The sequence below is a fragment of the Pollicipes pollicipes genome, unplaced genomic scaffold (genome assembly GCF_011947565.3).
Source record: "Pollicipes pollicipes isolate AB1234 unplaced genomic scaffold, Ppol_2.1 Scaffold_6686;HRSCAF=7923_pilon_pilon_pilon, whole genome shotgun sequence".
Classification (NCBI taxonomy): domain Eukaryota; kingdom Metazoa; phylum Arthropoda; class Thecostraca; order Pollicipedomorpha; family Pollicipedidae; genus Pollicipes; species Pollicipes pollicipes.
The window spans coordinates 30,260,396-30,278,156 of NW_023596921.1; positions in this window are offsets into that span (position 1 = coordinate 30,260,396).

Genomic DNA, 17,761 nt, shown 5'->3' on the forward strand with positions numbered 1-17,761 from the left:
GCACCGATTTAAGTCAGTGACGCGGCACGTAGCATGCAGCGTGGGTCGACTTGCGGTGCGCACCAAGCGGCCTCAGAACCAGAGCATGGGGTGGTGATGATTTTGATTTAACAGCGACACGGCTGCTGCATGCTGCGCCTGAGCACGGATGCGGATATCTTATAGGTAAAGTCAGTTCACACCTGGTGTCAAAAACCCAACCTGGTTTTTTAAAGGAAGCTGTATAGTATGGTTCTGGAAAACAGGCGCGCTGGAATAGGAGAGCAACGATATTCTAACCTAAGCTATCAATGAAACGCCTAATAAGTGCCCGTCAAAGTGAATCTGGTTATTCTGTTATGGTATCAGGCCCGCCGCCTCACCAGTTTTGCAGGAAACCGTGCAAGCCGCCGTTGGCGTCTCATAATAAGCGTCTACGTCTACCGGGGCTTTTCGGCGTCCTTCGTCGTCCAGCGGCACCGATCCTTGACGGCTCGTCTCCCAGAGTTCCCGCCGGTGGGCCGAACCCAGAGGACCTGAGGTCGGTGCCCCTGACCAGGCCCGGGATCAGCTGGGGTCGCCGCCGTACCAGGCCCGAATCAGTCGCTGACCGGGCCCGACTCGGCCGGGGTCGCCGCCAGAGTCCCGCCGCTCACCCCTGGTGACGTCACGACGCCGCTCTGACCGTGCCCGGGTCAGTCGAGTGCTGGTCTGAGGGCCTACGACCCCAGCGGCGGACGGATTGGCTCGGCGGCGGCGGCGGCGGCTCATCAGCGCCGCCGACGGCCAATAACCGCCAGCTGATTGAACCGAACCCTCCCCCCGCCACCCTCGGACAGGTCGGCCGCCCCGCTGATTTGGCTGTCAGCTGTCGGGCCGGGCCGGGCGCCGGCGGCGGCGTCGCCGGCTCCGGACGCTGTCGCAGGCGCGCGGCCGGCTGCTGCGCCAGCCGGGCGCCGCTGTCGCCCGGCTGGCTCCGGACACTGTCGCAGGCGCGCGGCCAGCTGCTGCGCCACCTGGGCGCCGCTGTCGCCCGGCTGCCGTCGCTGCGTGCTGATTGGGCTGTGTAGCTCTCAGGCCGGATGCGTGCTGGTTCCCCAGGTGTCACGCGCCGCTGCCACTGGACACGGCGCTGCTCGCTTATAGGGCGGCTGCCGTTGCCAGCGGCGACCCCTTGTCAAGCCGGAGCAGATGGTCGTTAGAGTTCTGCTCGATTGCAGACAAATTTAATGAAAACCAACCAGAACAGCCTCTGAGACAATATTTAAACGAAGCAAAACCGTTCGATAATAGCGACGAGCAGGCGACGAGTTCCTCCAGACGATGCGAAGCGTTCGATTTGCCTGGATAGAGACCATGATGACGCACAGTGTGACGTCACAAGGCTGGTCCTGCTGTCCGGACAGCCGCGGCGCGAGCTGGCTGGACCAGCTGAGGCCTCACGGTGTGACGTCACAAGGCTGTCTCTTCCCTCCCCGCTGTCCGGACAGCCGCGGCGTGAGCTGGCTGGACCAGCTGAGGTCTCACGGGTCCGGCAGGGGGCGGAGCAGGGGAGGTCTGGTCAGGCCCCACCCGGCAGGGGCATCCAACCGCATCAAGTCGAAAGCCTTCCATTGTAGTGCATTGGGAAAACCAATATCTGCTGCCCGATTTCGACGCGAGTTTAGGAAAGATAAAGACTCGTTGAGGCCTGCTGAGGTTTGAGTCAAAATTTCATCCTTTTTGACAACTCAATGGGAAGAAACTGAAATCGGGTAGAAGACATGACTTTTCGCGACACCGGTGTTGGGCAGCGTGTTCTCAGCCATTTCAGCCGACACTGGCGGTGGTCAGTGGGAGACAGGCAAGAGTCGTCCAGGGACATGACTCGGACGGTGTCCATCCCAGTTGAGTCGTCCAGGGACATGATTCAGACGGTGTCCGTCTCAGTTCCGTCCGCCTGAGAGGACTGCCGCAGCGTTCAGCTCCGAAGCCAAGCTTGAGCCCATCTGTTGTCGGGCTCCAGGCTGGCTTAGTCAAACAGGATCAACTCCATCTCCTTTGAGCGCAGCAGTTCTCTGCTGCCGCGGTTGGCGGCCGTTGAGTTCAAGGGATGTGGTAGAATGGACCAAGATCAAGGGAAGCAGTGTTCGCACTTGACGACTTCAGGAACGAGGGAAATGTAATTGAAAAGCAGGTTATTAATTTAAACGAAATACAGAGCAAGGGAAAATATTTATGTTCACAGTTGGCTAAGCCTACTGCACTGTACTGCACTGCGGGACAAGCACGGATCAAGTCATTATTCTTCAATAAAACTTATTATGAAGCTTTTGGCTGCTGAAGTTATTCATGCCACACCACGTCATAAAGGTGTACAAGTGTAAAAACTGAGCTGCTTCGTTCGTTCGTTCCTCGTGTGTTGTCAGGGGCGCCGCTTCCTGGTGTCAGCGCCAGATTCCACAGGATCTCCACCCTCAGGTTAATCTTACCACACAGCCTCAACAGCGCTATGGCAGCATGCAGGCGGCACCGGTGGCGCGGGGCACCGGGAGCGCAGCAGTTTCTCGTGTCAGGGAAGCCAAAGGTGCGGGGCTCGGTTCCCTGCATCGCGCGCCCTTCCTGCCAGGCTGACAGGCAGGCGACGCCATACAGCGGCAGCTGCCGAGTCGTGAGTAAAGCCTCAATTATTTCATCTTAAGCTGCAATTCGCTCATTTTTTCCTCGCGACATACTTCGGAAATCTCTTCCTGATAAATACCAGGCGACAGTCTCCGTACCTGACGCGTCTTATGAGCCGACCAGACGCAGACGCTGGCTCCTCTTCGTGGACGTTTAGCTGCATGCGGGCGAGCGCTTCACATGAAGTGACCTGCAAGACGTCTGCTACGCTCGGAGTGGCTGAAAGGTCAGGTGAGATTCGTCACCACACTTGTACTCCCGAAAGTTTCTGGTCTCTGAGTGAACTCTGACCCCAGCTGCTCACACAATGTCGCCTTTAATGGAGCAACAACGAGACAAATTGGCCAATGTGCTCGCTGAATGCGTGAGAGTCATGACAAGAACGGCACAGTTTGTAAGCCAACTTTGAATGCAGGCCCGTCGCCAGACCGCACTCCCAGAGAGTGCGGCAGCGTCACAACAAAACGGCAGAGGCTTCGCGTAAATACGATTATTTTTTCTGGACTGAGAACTGCATTTCAGTGTTCGCTGCAAATCTCAAAACAAAAAGGTTGCATCCATCTTCTTGAAAGCCTATACCTTCCGTACAGGGGCTGCACGGACCGAGATTGGGGGTGCACTTTAGTACCCAGGGATGCACCGATGCCCAGCACACTTGCATGGTGGCTTCAACGTAGCTTTGTGTGAATGTAGTGGAAGACATTAAACTATGCTTACATCAAAACGCGTCTAGCGAATGAAGCGGCTTCAAGGACTTCAAACTGCACCAAAGAGCTCTCAGCCTGTGACACCAGGAGGACGCATCCCTGATTACCATTGCGGACATATGGCACATGCCTGTTGAAGCGAGGCTTACAGTGAAGTTGTTAAAGTGTGTAAAGAATGTTGTTGAACATTCTTAAGATAAAGAACATGGTTCAAAGAATTTCGGTCCAACCACTTCAGGCAGTGTTGGAATGCACTTTCACACCACTTGGCCTCCAAACCACCTAGACAAACTAATAAAAGTGACAGCGACTTATATGTAAACGTTACGTCGTTACGTCGGAAAACCTTACGTTGTTCTTATTGGCATTGCCTGGACATAAATCATCCAAACTTTATTAAAGAAACGTTGTTGCCCCTGCTCATCATATAACCCTGTGGCACGCTCATTTCTTGCTAGCATGACTTGCAGAAGCCAAGCTGTCGTTTGTTGACCTGCATTTGAGAATCTACGCGGGCGTAATCCAGATATCATGAGTTTGGGCCTGCAACCGCTCCGGCCCTACATGGCAAACAAATAAAGGGCAGGTAAGGCTCTGAGGGTGTACAGAGGGGCAGTCCAGAAATGGCTTACGCATTCGTAACTTTGTTGAAAAGTTTCAGTTGCGAGCTCATGCGTTTGCTCAAAAATTAGTCATGCATTACTATTGCCGACATCACGCAATATCAGATTGCGTCTGCGCTCCCGGCCCTTCCACGCAGGAAAACTGCTAAAGACTCTCTTAACATTGAATGCGAACGTTGCCCCTGCTCAGTGGTTTAACACTTGAACATTTTCCTTCCGTCGAGCTGACCATTCGTTCATACGTGTCACCGGTTTGAGGCAACCCGTATCTGGATCGAAAATCCGAAACGGTCTGTGCCAGTTGGAGTGATAATTATCTCAAACGTTGGTAAATTCGCCCTTATCGTGTGCAAATCATAGAGCGGAAACAGCTATGACCAGCGATAGATGTTTTAACCCCGGTTATGGCTGGGAGACATACTAGCAAATGTTTTAAAACTTATTTCTTGAGAAATAACAGCACAGAAGTACTCGAAAACGCTTATTGACAGGCCCATGTTGCGATTCCCTTTAACACGTAAGTGCCCTGGGGCGTCCCCATGGTGGCGTCACCTTGGCATTGCCAGGCCTAGTCCCGACTAGGTCCCGACCTCCCCCCCCCCCCCCACCCCGACCGTTTCGCATTGCTTTGAGAATGGGAAACGAATGCCCTTGAAACGTTAGCTAGCTGCAACTAATATACATGATTATGGGCGAACTGGTTCATGACTTACTAAAACCAACGGGGGATTGAATTCGATCAATCGAACGAACGCGCATGAAACTGATTGGACGTGCATCTACCCTTGCATATAACAAAAATAGCACACACACACACACACACACACACACACACACACACACACACACACCACACACACACACACCACACACACACACACACACACACACACACACACACACACACACACACACACACACACACACACACACACACACACACACACAACACACACACACACACACACACACACACACACACACACACACACACACACACACACACACACACACACACACACACACACACACACACACACACACACACACACACACACACACACACACACACACACACACACACACACACACACACACACACACACACACACACACACACACACACACACACACACACACACACACACACACACACACACACACACACACACACACACACACACACACACACACACACACACCACACACACACACACACACACACACACACACACACACACACACACACACACACACACACACACACACACACACACACACACACACACACACACACACACACACACACACACACACACACAACACACACATATATATATATATATATATATATATATATATATATATATATATATGCATGCTGAAGTCACATCGTTGTTACCACGCACTGCCATTCCGACCGTGTGTGGGGCAAATAATGCCAAGGCCAAGTGAAGGCCAAGGGTGGTTATCACGGCGTCCATTCGTCGTCTCTACGTCCCTGATGTTGCTAGGCAGAATGCTGTGACCGGTCAAAAACATGAGCAGTCACAGCAGCCAACACGTCTTTTCGTACTTACGCATATGCTCAAATTTTAGTTCAAGTCGTGCCTTTCAAACGGATTGACTTCAAGCAGCAGAGCTCAAGCACAGCAGTGCTTGTTGCGTGCGCCCGGACTCCTACCATCCGATCGTGAAATTTCAGGTCAACGGCAGAATTTGGCGGCGAAAGTTGAACGTGCTGCAATGCTCGGCACGTCCCGTCGAGTCCTCTGACGTCACGCGACCTTTAGCTCGGACGCTGCCACCGGCCGCAGTCATCCCAGTCAAGGAAAAATCGCGGACTTTTAAGGCGGCACAGGCCCCCCTCCCTCCCCCCCCCCGCCACGGGTGGGGGGGGGGGATCAAAAGACAGGCGCTCTAACCAACTGGGCTGTCCGGACGACATCACTGTTACGCTTTCTGGCGAATGAGATAAACGTGGTGCTGTTGTATCGAGCCACAGCGAATGACCTAGACCGACCGAGATGATGTTTTGCAGCATTGCATGGGCATGTCGCTAGAATACAGGAAAACTGACAGGCTGTAATTTATTTTTCGGTGGTGTCAAGCGCACCATAAGCCCGTGCGCTGCAATCCACATGTATTCGCTCCGTGCAGCTGTAGCTGAGTGAGCAGCCTTGGCTTGCCTCGACTCATGAGATGTCGGCAGTACACTGATGTCGATCCGCCGAATTTTCTCCGTGCACGCGACGCCCTACGGCATGGCGGTGGGGCTAACGCTCTTCAAAACTAGAGCAATATCACCCTTTTCATCTACGGTTGTGCGAACTATGCGTAAAGCGCTGCGGTCCGGCAGCGGCCAAGTCAGGCCAGAACACAATCTTTGCTCTGGCGGGATGGCTGTCAACGAACCCGCGGAATCGTGGGAGGCACTCTTGTAACGTGAGGCTTTGATTACCACTGGTTCCACAAACAACTGGTCGCTCACCCGTCATATTAAGTAGTTCGCCATAAGAGCACTTTCGCTCGGGAGCCTCTTCTGTGTGTGGTATTTGATGCTGGAAGAAGAACTTTCGTTATTTTCCGCGTGGAGCCCCTTTACTTACCGTCACATCTGATCGGCCGTGTCAGAAATAAGTACCGTAACCAAATATAACCAAAGCTCTTCATTTACACTCCTCCTTCCGGTCTATTCCCCGGTTGATGCAACTGTTATTTCTGGCATTATAAATAGAATTGCATTATCTTTCTGGGCATTTGTGGCCGCTTTGAGAAGGGGACGAGGCAAAACTGGTAAAACTTTATTGGCGTGTTATCCTTCAGCATTTTATAAACCTGCGGATCGCTAAATTGGCATTCACATGCCAGGTTATTACGAGACGTTCCAAATTTCTTTCGCGTGTCCCTCTTAAGCGCAGGCGCACTTCTCGGGAGCATCACAGGCCCTTTACACCTGGCAGAACTAGCTGCAGAGTGCTGCTGCCGATTCTGCAATATGGAGCTGTTACCAGCAACAGGCACCATATTTTGGCCTACCAAAAGATAGATAAAAAACTCAAAAGAGTGACCTATATCCCCCACCGACTTAAGTCTGTGGAATTCGCATCCGATCTACTGCTGTCATGTATTAAGGACTAGAGACGTGCCATTTTGAGTTCTTTGAACCACGGCTTGCGGGCTTAGGACTGTCACATCTAGTCCGAAACAGCAGACGGCTGCAAAGTATTCAGTGGACTTTGCAGCCAATTGGAATGTGTGAACGGGCCTTAACGCTGCATTCTGTCGGCCGTCAGGTAGTCTTGCCATTCGGTATTCTGTGTCTCATTGCACCTTTCGCAAAATCACATATGGATGCGCTTGAAATCCAGTCCCTATGAGGCGAGCAATGCGATAAGAGGATTGTTCCTCTTAGTTCCAGTGATTTTTTTGCGTAAGAGACCTTACAATTTGTTGCCGGTGGTCGGCAAATGTCAAATCCAGTCAGGGTTGTAATGCCTCATACAGTCGAGGGGGCTCCCCTTAGCTCGGGGTCCCCCCAACTTACTTTGCGAAACTATGCCTTTTAATCCCGTGCAGGTGTCCAATTGTTAGTGACACCCAGGGGTGAAAAAGTGTTTTTTTTTCTGTCACCATTGACATTTGGAACCGTCTGAATTGTTATCTGGAGCTAAATCTATCAAGAACCGTTGCAATATAACTTTAAATGCGACAAACCACAAAAACAAAGGCACATGAAATGAAATGCGACATAATCATCAAAATTTTCGTTTCGGGAGTTTCATTTGCACTTGAGTATACGTTGCTGGTCATCAAACACTGAATGATGGCTGAGACTAAGCCAACACAATTGTCAGATAAAGGCAGGCTTAACCAGCATAGCATAACCAGCCTAGAAGCGTGTAGTTTCCCATTCAGTGTGTGTGTGTGGGGGGGGGGGGGGCGTACGCCTCCTAACCAAAGATGTAGTTTCCTATCTTAAGTTATCATTTTTTGTTCAGCGTTTTGCACTCATCGGGATTTTTTTAGGGTTCAGGTCCAAAAAATATGTTTGAGAGATTACGTTTCTGCTTCCAACTCTGAAAACTTAGTGCGTTAAATCTGTTTTAACGCCGTTTAAAGTGCATTTCGGGGGCAGCCTCAAACATTTCTTCTTCTTGCGCTCGGCTCTCCCTCACTGCTCCTCACCACTCCCTCACCGAGGCAGCAGAAAGGCCCGGATGAATCATTGGCATGTATCGCTCCAACGTCCTCCGTTAGCCCCTGAAGCTGGATTTTGGGTATCCACAAACAACAAGCCTCCTCCATCGGCAGGGTCTTTAGACGCTATTACCAGAGACGCCCTCCGGGGTAGATCTGTAGAAAAACCGCACAGCGCCTTAAAAAGACACTGACAATTGGCTACGTTCTTCAAGCCATTGAGCTTCTCACGACGCGACCACAACCGACGGTAGCCCACAGCCCTGCACTGGCGGGGACTTGGCGAGCATACACGACCACAACCGACGGTAGCCCACAGCCCTGCACTGGCGGGGACTTGGCGAGCATACACGACCACAACCGACGGTAGCCCACAGCCCTGCACTGGCGGGGACTTGGCGAGCATACACGACCACAACCGACGGTAGCCCACAGCCCTGCACTGGCGGGGACTTGGCGAGCATTCGAGGCGATCTGTCTCAACTGGTATGACGCTTTTAAACGCCGTGTAGCAAACTGATCACGTTCGTCGCAAGGTACTGTGGCCAGCCATGGTTCTTACGACTAGTAATAAGGCAGATGGTCTGGTATTTTACACTGTTAAGTATCTGAAGTGAATCTTCGCTGATCATTTTTTGAAAAACCTTGATCTGAGGGCAAGCAGAAATGCTCTGTGTTGCCACTGATCTGAGTACAGACCAATACCAAGGTTTGATTTTCGTCTAACTGGGATAGTGCAGTGTCATATGCTCGGAACTTTTGTGATTCATTTCTTTTTTTACAATTTTGCCACCGGTTGCCTAGCACAAGTATCCGTTTTTGTTACCGACCATATTCGGTAAATCAGCAGCTTTTTTCATCTCGCTTACACCAGTGCAATCTACAACACTAGCGCATTTTTTATCGTATTTTTGTGCTCAACGCGAATGCGTTGTTATGGATACAAACATTTGAATGTTACTCTCAAATAAAAGAAATTTACCGCCAAAACTAACCCTGAAATTTAAGTGACACACCTCAATCAGTTGAATGGGTGTGCCTATTTCAGAATGATATGTCATACAGATCCTGATGGCCTCGCTGCTGATAAGCAATGGCCACGAGCGCATCCAGGTGAAAGGGCGCGGCCTACCCCGCCCCCCTCGCCTGCCCTTCCCGCAAGCTTCTGCCTTTCAGCCGAGTCCCCCGAGCTTGGCTGGTAGCTTTCCCATCCTGGTATTTACCTGAGAATTAATGTCACAGACTCGTTACTCCAGTATAGGTTTGCAGCAGGTGCCCTCGTAGGTGTACACAGCACCAAGTGCCGCGCTCTGTAAACGTTACGCCACGCAGCCGCCGCTCTTCACGACTAAGCTGTCAAATGACAGTCTGTCCCGCTAGGAATTCCCCTGCCGTTTGCAATTAAGGATACGCACATCGTCACCCTCGAGGATTTTTCGCGCAAATGCTTTCCACTTACGAAATAATCTGCCTTGAGCATTGCGCTCATTGACAGGGCTCCTGAGGACTGAAACGATCTTTACGAAACCATGCCTTAAAATGTGAGCGGCGGCGAGCTTGGCCTGAGCGGGAGTGCGTCCCCGGCGAGGACCTGCCAGCACCCCTGGGGAGCCGGGCGCCGGCCTCTGGGCCGCTCGTAACCGAGCGTCGCTCGCCTGGCCCGAGCGTCGTGTCGTAAAGCCTGTCATCGCCCCAGTACTACACACCGAGGACGGACAGCTCGACCGGTGGCCGAACACCGGGGTCGGACAGCTCGACCGGTGACCGAACACCGGGGTCGGACAGCTAGACCGGTGACCGAACACCGGGGTCGGACAAGCGGAGGGTGACCGAACGCCCGAGAGTGGGACCGAACGCAGCGAGGAATATGGAGCCGAACACGCGAGTCGTTCGGGGGCCCGTGACCCAACAGCGTGACTGTACACCGGAGGGGGACGGTAGGTCGGCGACCGGGAGCAGGCCATCAAAGTTGTTACCGACCAGGAACCAGTGCAGTTCAGCAGCGCCCGCTAGAACTATAAGCTGGAGTAGAGCTCAGTCTGTTCTATGACAATGACCGCAGTCGACCTGCAGCTGCTGTCATCATTACATTGTTCTCTCATCCCGGTTGTGGGACGGTCTTAGTGAGGATGTCGCCTGACTCCAGGGTTTGTTTGTTGTGTTTTTAGTCGTGTTTGGTTGCAGTCATGAAATTGACTCCTTCCAGCCACACATCCTGCACTGAGCGGGATATGTGGCCCCGCTGAGAATGGATGTAATCTCCCGCTGACAATGGATGTAATCTCCCGCTGAGAATGGATGATAATCTGAACGTGTTGTGACCCAGGCTAGTGCGTGATGCGTGCATAAGGACTGATGAGAGCACTGCTAGTGAGCGAGCGACATCGCTGCACCCTGCCAACGCGTCGAACATCCTGAGCATGGCACTAGTCATTATCGAGAAAGCTTTCGGGCAGCGTCGTAAAACCGGCCACAAAATCGTAATCAGAAGTTGAGTGTCGGCGTTTTATCTGGTGAGGAAATGAGATGTAAGAAGATGAATGCTTGTGCTGCTGAGCCTACAGATGTAAGTGCGGGAGCTCAAAGCAAAGCCCGCTACTTTGTCGCCAGGGGAATACTGGGAACGACAAATATTATAAGATGATGATTTAGGACTAAGGGACGCACCGACGAGGAAGCCTTCCGCATTGCGCTCCATACCCAACCAGAATTATGCAAAGCAGCGATCAAAGTAGCGTGGTAGTAGCAGTAGCAGCAGTAGTAGCAAAAAGGCGTAGCGTTAGCTAGCGTCAGCGGACAGAACACATATTTAGCGACGTCACCTTGTCAAGAACCCTTCGTCACCGGAATTTTCCATAGATGTGTCATTTTGTGACCTGCAGCAGGTATTTGCATAAATAGGTCATCGAAGGTCAATTATGTGATAGATATATAAGGTCAAGATGATCGACACCGTTTTTATTTGACGTCGCGTTACTTCCAATGTTCGCAAAAATCCAAATTAGGATTCATCTGTGCGCAAGTTAGATCTACAGACTCAATGGCTTGGCAGCCCCCAATGGCTTAACATGTCCTTTACCTACTACTGTGATACAAAATGGCATTTGTAAGCCCCATGCGGCAATTACTAGTTTTATCCACTGTCGACTTAAGCTTTTTTAAGCTTCATTCAGTCATTAAACGGAAGGGAAGGAATATGCACTCCACCGCCGTCAGTTCTACGCCGACGCCGATAAAGCCGATAACCCGATAAAAACCAGGAAAATGGATATATAAACGCGCTGATATTTCAACAGCATGCCTTTATCGATTCAATAGCAGAGGCGCTTAAATAACAATAAACAAGTTAACGATAGCTTCTGCCATTGTTTCGATAAAGGCATGTTGCCGAAATATCAACGCGTTTATAGCTCCATTCTCGAAGAATAAGGCTTGTACCACCGACTTATCTAAAAGAATTGCAAACGCTTGAATGCAAATCTCTATCCGCTTTGTGTGCGATCTGTTACACTACGGTTAGCACTGAAGATAGGTAGGGATACCGTTCATGTCCGTTGTAATTTGAATCCCGTCAACAGCAATCGAACCCTTTTGTTATCTTCCAAAGCGGAAGTGTTCTCATCCACATTTGTGCGCAATTTCGGGCGCCAGATAATATTCTCAACTCAACCAGTTTCAAATGAGCACGTTGCGGGATCCGAGATTTAAAAGGCGCTTGCTTCCGCGTTGGCTTCTGCAGGTCAAGCGACCGCAGGCTTCCTGCCGGCAGAACGAGTGCCCCGCTATCGTCCGCATCACCAGGCGGCGTCATCGAGGCGCAGATGAGAGATAGTACACGCCCTCGCCGCGCCTGCTAAGTGCCCTATCGGCTTTGTGTGTACGAGAACTGTCTATTTCTGCCGCTACCAGCCAACGGCCTGAGGATTGGATGTTCAAATGCTGGGTCTGTGAAACGTATGTTCCGAGCCAAATTCCACCGCTGTTACGTGGAGCCGCCACGCACGTCTGAACAATTCTTCTATCCACATGCGTTGTGGATTACACGAAAACACTAAACTCAACGACGGTAATGCATTTTGGAATGGCATCCTATGATCTCGGACACTGAACTCAAGGCCAAAGCCGACAGAAATTGAGCGCACTTCACGTACTGTGTATGCGTTAGTGTTCCCCACTTTATAATGGTCAACACTCGCCTAAAAAGCCTTTGTTTTCAATACTCTGATCAGTTATGGAATACTTAAGCCATTCCAAGCTCATCGATTTCATCAGTTTAAATGCCAGGCCTTGCCAGGCAAGTCGGTCAGTTTCGGGGGGACAACATTTGTAAAAATGCGTGGGAACGCTATGCATCAGTGAGCATTTGCCTGTTCGAGTCATTGGACAGGAATACCCAGCATGCACTACAATTGTAGTGTATTTATAATACCAGTTGTATGGGTTTCCAAAGGCGGATGATTTCACTGTCTAATGTTTTTGATGTTATGCTTATGACAACACAAACTTCGATTTACTATCCCACGCCGCTTACGCCCTTTTGCTGGCATTCGAAGACTCACATGCAGCTTAAAGTTATGAAAAGGATTCATTATTCAGCATTAGGCGTTATCGTGACACCTAACCTCACGAGTTCGCCAACTCCGAAAATTCCAACCCGTCACGTGCGGTATTGATGGCAATTTGTGATATCTATACATTACAAGTTGTAAAAGACGCGTCGGCCGAGGTCCTTAAAAAGCGAATAGAGGTCAGATCTGCGCGTGGCTCCTCCAACACAATATGATCCGCGTAACACTATGAGAAGTAAGAGTCTTATTGTTGGTTCCCATTGGTGCCGAGATAAGAACTGAGACCAAAAAGACACTGTTTCTCATAAGCGGCTGCTCATTCAAAGATACCGTAGACAAAAGGATCACGCATGAGACTGCTGCTGCGACGATAATAATGACTTTGGTACCGGCTGAGAGCTAAATCATCTGAGCTGGTGCATGAAAACAAAGTACACAGTTCGAAAATAGATATCATCCCCTGTTACACTGCACTTGAATAATAAACCCCAATCTGCAGCGAAACAAGCCCCAAACATCTCCCGCACTTGGCAGACTTTACGTACAAGTAGTGTCAAGGGAAACACCGACAGCGTTAACTGACTTACGAACCATCTGCTGCGTGAGGTGTTATCTAGATCGCAGCTGGTTTGACTCTCGCTCAGATTGTGTTAATCGGCAGGTGCGTTTCTATGCCCCCGCGCACATACGTCCACGCTCAAAACAAGGTCAGAATCAACTCTAGAGTTCATGCATGACATAGGTCATACATTTCAAGATCATACATTTTTTACCTACGTGTGCAACTTACGCCAACATTCTGAAAAGGACAGCGATCTCAATCAACCAGCAGAAACATACTGCTTGCAGAAATTTGAAATTCACGCCCTACCGTTTGACCGTTTGACCTACAAACGAGCACTTGTCGAGCAGCCTGTAACACTGCAGACCGATTGCACATGTGAAAAAGCAACTAACTGAGAATGAGCGCGTGAACAAGCCATCAGCGATTATCTTTGCCAGCTCAACAGTTAGAAATGTAAGCAACAGCAAGCAGCCGCACTAAACAACTGGACGTGGCTCGCGTACTGAGCACCAGCGATTTACAGCGGACTGGCAGGCGATATCAAACCGCCGTCCAGACCGATCTGACCTGGGATGTGAAGCAGTAGCTGCTGGCTGCCGGTCGAGTGTGACTGCATGCTGGAGATTGGCCTTGTCCTGTCTGATCCGGCATGCGTGGACCGCAATTTGCGCGTTTGGGTGAGCGTGCGTTTTTGCCTAGTTCTGGACTTCGCAGTATTGGCCACATGTCCGTGCGAAGTATCCCACGCCAGCGCTCATGGAAGTACAGAATAAACTTTCGTGAAAATGAACGTTTCGCTGCAGTGTTAAGATCCAGTCGTATTGTTTCAAAAATGTCACGGATCTCGGATCTCACGGGCAACTTTTTCGAGCGAGGCCAAAAAATGACCCCTAGCGGGCCTTTCTTGGACTGTAAAAATCTGGAGGGCCCGGAACGGCCCCATCGCTACGCAGGCCAGAAGCGATTTTGTTGCAACTACTGATTATAGCCTCATGCAGTTCTGAGTAAGACTCCACCTCCTTGAATCACTACACTGTGAACGTTTTTTGTTGTAACTTTTGGCAAACATGTTTTTTCAATCGGGCGTGACATTCCTGCAGCATGTTACTTTCCACAGAATATTACATTTTCCGTTCGGATAACATGAGAAACACAGGTGTTCCCAAGCTTGGGAAGGCCGCACAGTCCCAAGTGCAGACTGGGCTCAGGTCCTGACTTGCAAGCATGGCAGCGACACGCGACCAACACATTAGGACCGAGGAGAGACTTGGCGCAGGTAACGATAAGCGCTCAGACTAATGTGTGCTTCTGGTCAAGCAGGCGTGCACGCGGACCACCGGTTTTTCAAGACTGGTGTCCGATCTTGACGGCCGCGACAGGTCTAAGACCAGAAACCAACTCTGCAGTGTACGCGAATGCGGCGACAACAATTATTTGAGATAGCCCAACACTAACCGACCCATAGGTACGCCAGGATGATTGATCTGCAATACCTATGCCACGATTGCTAGAACCCTAAGTTACTTTAACCGGATTCGTTTCCACAAATGAAATCCATGCATCCTTGAGATTGAAATGACCGGTAGGTATTCGCCGTTGGTGTCCGTTGAATTCTGGTACGGTGAACAACGAGCAATGAGACGGAGGAAACTCGGAAATTAAGAGCATTATGGTTTTTACCCGGAATAAAGCTGAATTTGAGCTGAGCGGCGCCGAGCGTTTACAGCTGCATATATATGCGGGTAGCCGGCTTATCAGCAAACTCTCCCAGCTGCCGCCCCAGCGAGCTGCCTGCATTAGCGCTGGCACGGCACGAGTAAATGCATAGCGCACATGTGCCAAATCTCGTTTAAAAAAGCTGATTCGCTGAATAAAAAGCAATGCAGCAAAATCAAAGCAACATGGGTAAACCCATGCAGAGGGAAGGGGGAGTATGATAAAGAATAGCATTCGGGGATCCATGTCTCCTGCTTTGAGAGGCGTGAAGCAAAACTAGAGTCAACGTCAATCACACGAAAGGCGAGCATATTAATTCTTGCAAACGACGGTAGCTTTAAATAATAATATAGCTGAATTACTTAAGCTGAACTGAGTTACAAGCCTGCAGTTGTGTGGTTACCAGGGTACCTTAGCGCGTTGGGGACAATGGAAGATTACGCTGCCACGCCGTTCGCTCTTTTGTCTTCTACCGTGGCGATATCAGTTCCAACTTCCTTATGCACAGCCGCTCTCAGAGCAGCGATGGCAACAGATGGTGCTTGTAGCGCAGGACAGGCCTTTCGGAATTCTCTCTTTGGTCTCTGCTTCTGATTTCTGGATCCTCTCATGACTAGATGGTTTGGACCTGACAGAGTGAGATGAAACGTGACATGGCTTGTGCTGAGTCTGATGCTGATGCTTGCAGTGCGTGCTACTTTGGCTTGCTTTGGCTTGCTTTGGCACGCATAGACCCTCAAGTTTGAACGTGAATGCGGAAAATCCAGAATCACACAATCACAGGCTCGCAAAGTGCGCGCAAAAAGAGCTCGACAGTGGTACCTCTTGGCCGTGACAGATGGCGACAGAGAAATCTGCTTTCGGCTTCATCAGCTGTTACGGACTAGAGATGCGACTTTTGAGCTCTCTTAACCCGCGCATTATGGACCTGCGGCCATATTCACACCGATAATGGTGTGAACGACAGTGTTTGAAACAACATTCCTGATTGGCACAGCGGGCGGCGCGAACATTTACCAATAATAATATTTGTAGAAGTTGGAACTAGTGAAGTTTGGACCAGTCACTGGATCATGTGATGTCTTTTTCCCAAAGCCAAAATTCACTTCCAAAAGGGTAATGCAGTAACAAACTATGCAGGTAACTGACCGGCCGATGGCGGCGTAGCGACTTCTGGATTAGAAGCACCAGCTTGTGTCTTGTGTCGTTGCAGTCACTGTGTTAAACGCCTTGCAGAACAAACTTCGCGTGATAATGAAGTCAAATTTGTATTTTTTTTGGAACAGTGTTACAAGCTTTCGTAACATTTATTTTGCAAGCATTTGTGCGCATAAATGTTTGTCAAACATCCCATAACACATACGTTGGGAAAACCAAAGTAATTTTTAAAAAAATTGATAGTGATGAGCGAAACGTCTAGTGATATTTATCCAGTCAGAGCGGCTACCTCAGATCAAAATTCGGATAGATTCGAAAGCTTTTCGAGAAAGCAGTTGGTTCTTATCAAATAGGACGCGTCTGATCTAAACACTGGTGTGCTCCTTTAAATAGGATAGGGAAGCTTGTGTCGTTGCACTGATAGCTAAGCTTGATAGCATCTCATTCATGTCCCGACTGAATAATTTGGTAGACGGGAAACGGGTGCCAATCGAGGGCAAACATCTCAAATGTGGCAGGTGGCTGATCGGCATAAGCACTTCAGTGGCCTTCTTGAAATTGACAGCGTGTGCGCCAGCGTAACTCAACAGAAGCGCTGCACATTTGCATGGGGTTTTTAACACTGAAATAGGCATCTTGAAGATCATGCGATACAGTTCACAACCCTTCCGTTTTTAAGACCTAAAGCCCTTCCTAAGCTTCTGAGCTACACGCCCGCGAAAATGTGCTGACTATTTCGGGAAGACTATTTCAAGGTGGCACAGGCATCCATGACGAGATAATAACGTCATTTAAACCCCAACATTCCAACTGCCATGCGGCGATCAAAGCCAGGAAAAATATAATTGTCGAACCGTTCATACCTGGCGCTCGTGAGCACAATGACAAGCATAACGGGCATCAAATGGCTCTCGATCAATGCTGTGCAAGATGCCATGACGTAATAACACAATGATACATTGAGAATCATATCTACTTAACAGAGAGCTCGTTTTGTTTAGGGCAGTCTTTTCCACTTAAAAGTATACCAACAGTTATGAGTAAGGTTATCTCATCACATATCATGACTGCTTTGCTATCCTATGAATGTGGATATCCTTTAAACTGAATGCGACAACACGTCTCCCGTTGGGACTAGAAAGCTCTGGCATACGCAGAAGAAAACTTTGCAGGAAGCCGACCGTCCGTTGGTAGTGCAGCGATTCATAAAATAGAAGCGTCCTGACTGTGGTACGGTGCATGGACCGAGCGTATTCATATGCATATATTCAAGTCACACGATCACTCCCCTGCCACATGCATCATGTACAGCAAAGTGCCAAAACCTTTCAATAAGCAATTGAAGAATGACCAAAGGTGCGTAAATGCTTAATTGCTACGGTTGATGTCCTGATAACACGTGACATAAGCGTTCAGAATATAACTCGCATAAGCAAGCCAGGTCGCGAGGCGATAACTGCAGCGAGCATATGAATAATACAAGATGCATAACGCTGTCATCCTGTTTTCGCAAAGTTGTTGGCTTCATGACTCAAAAGTTAAAGGTTTAGGTATAAAACTCATGAACACAAAGTAATAATTCGC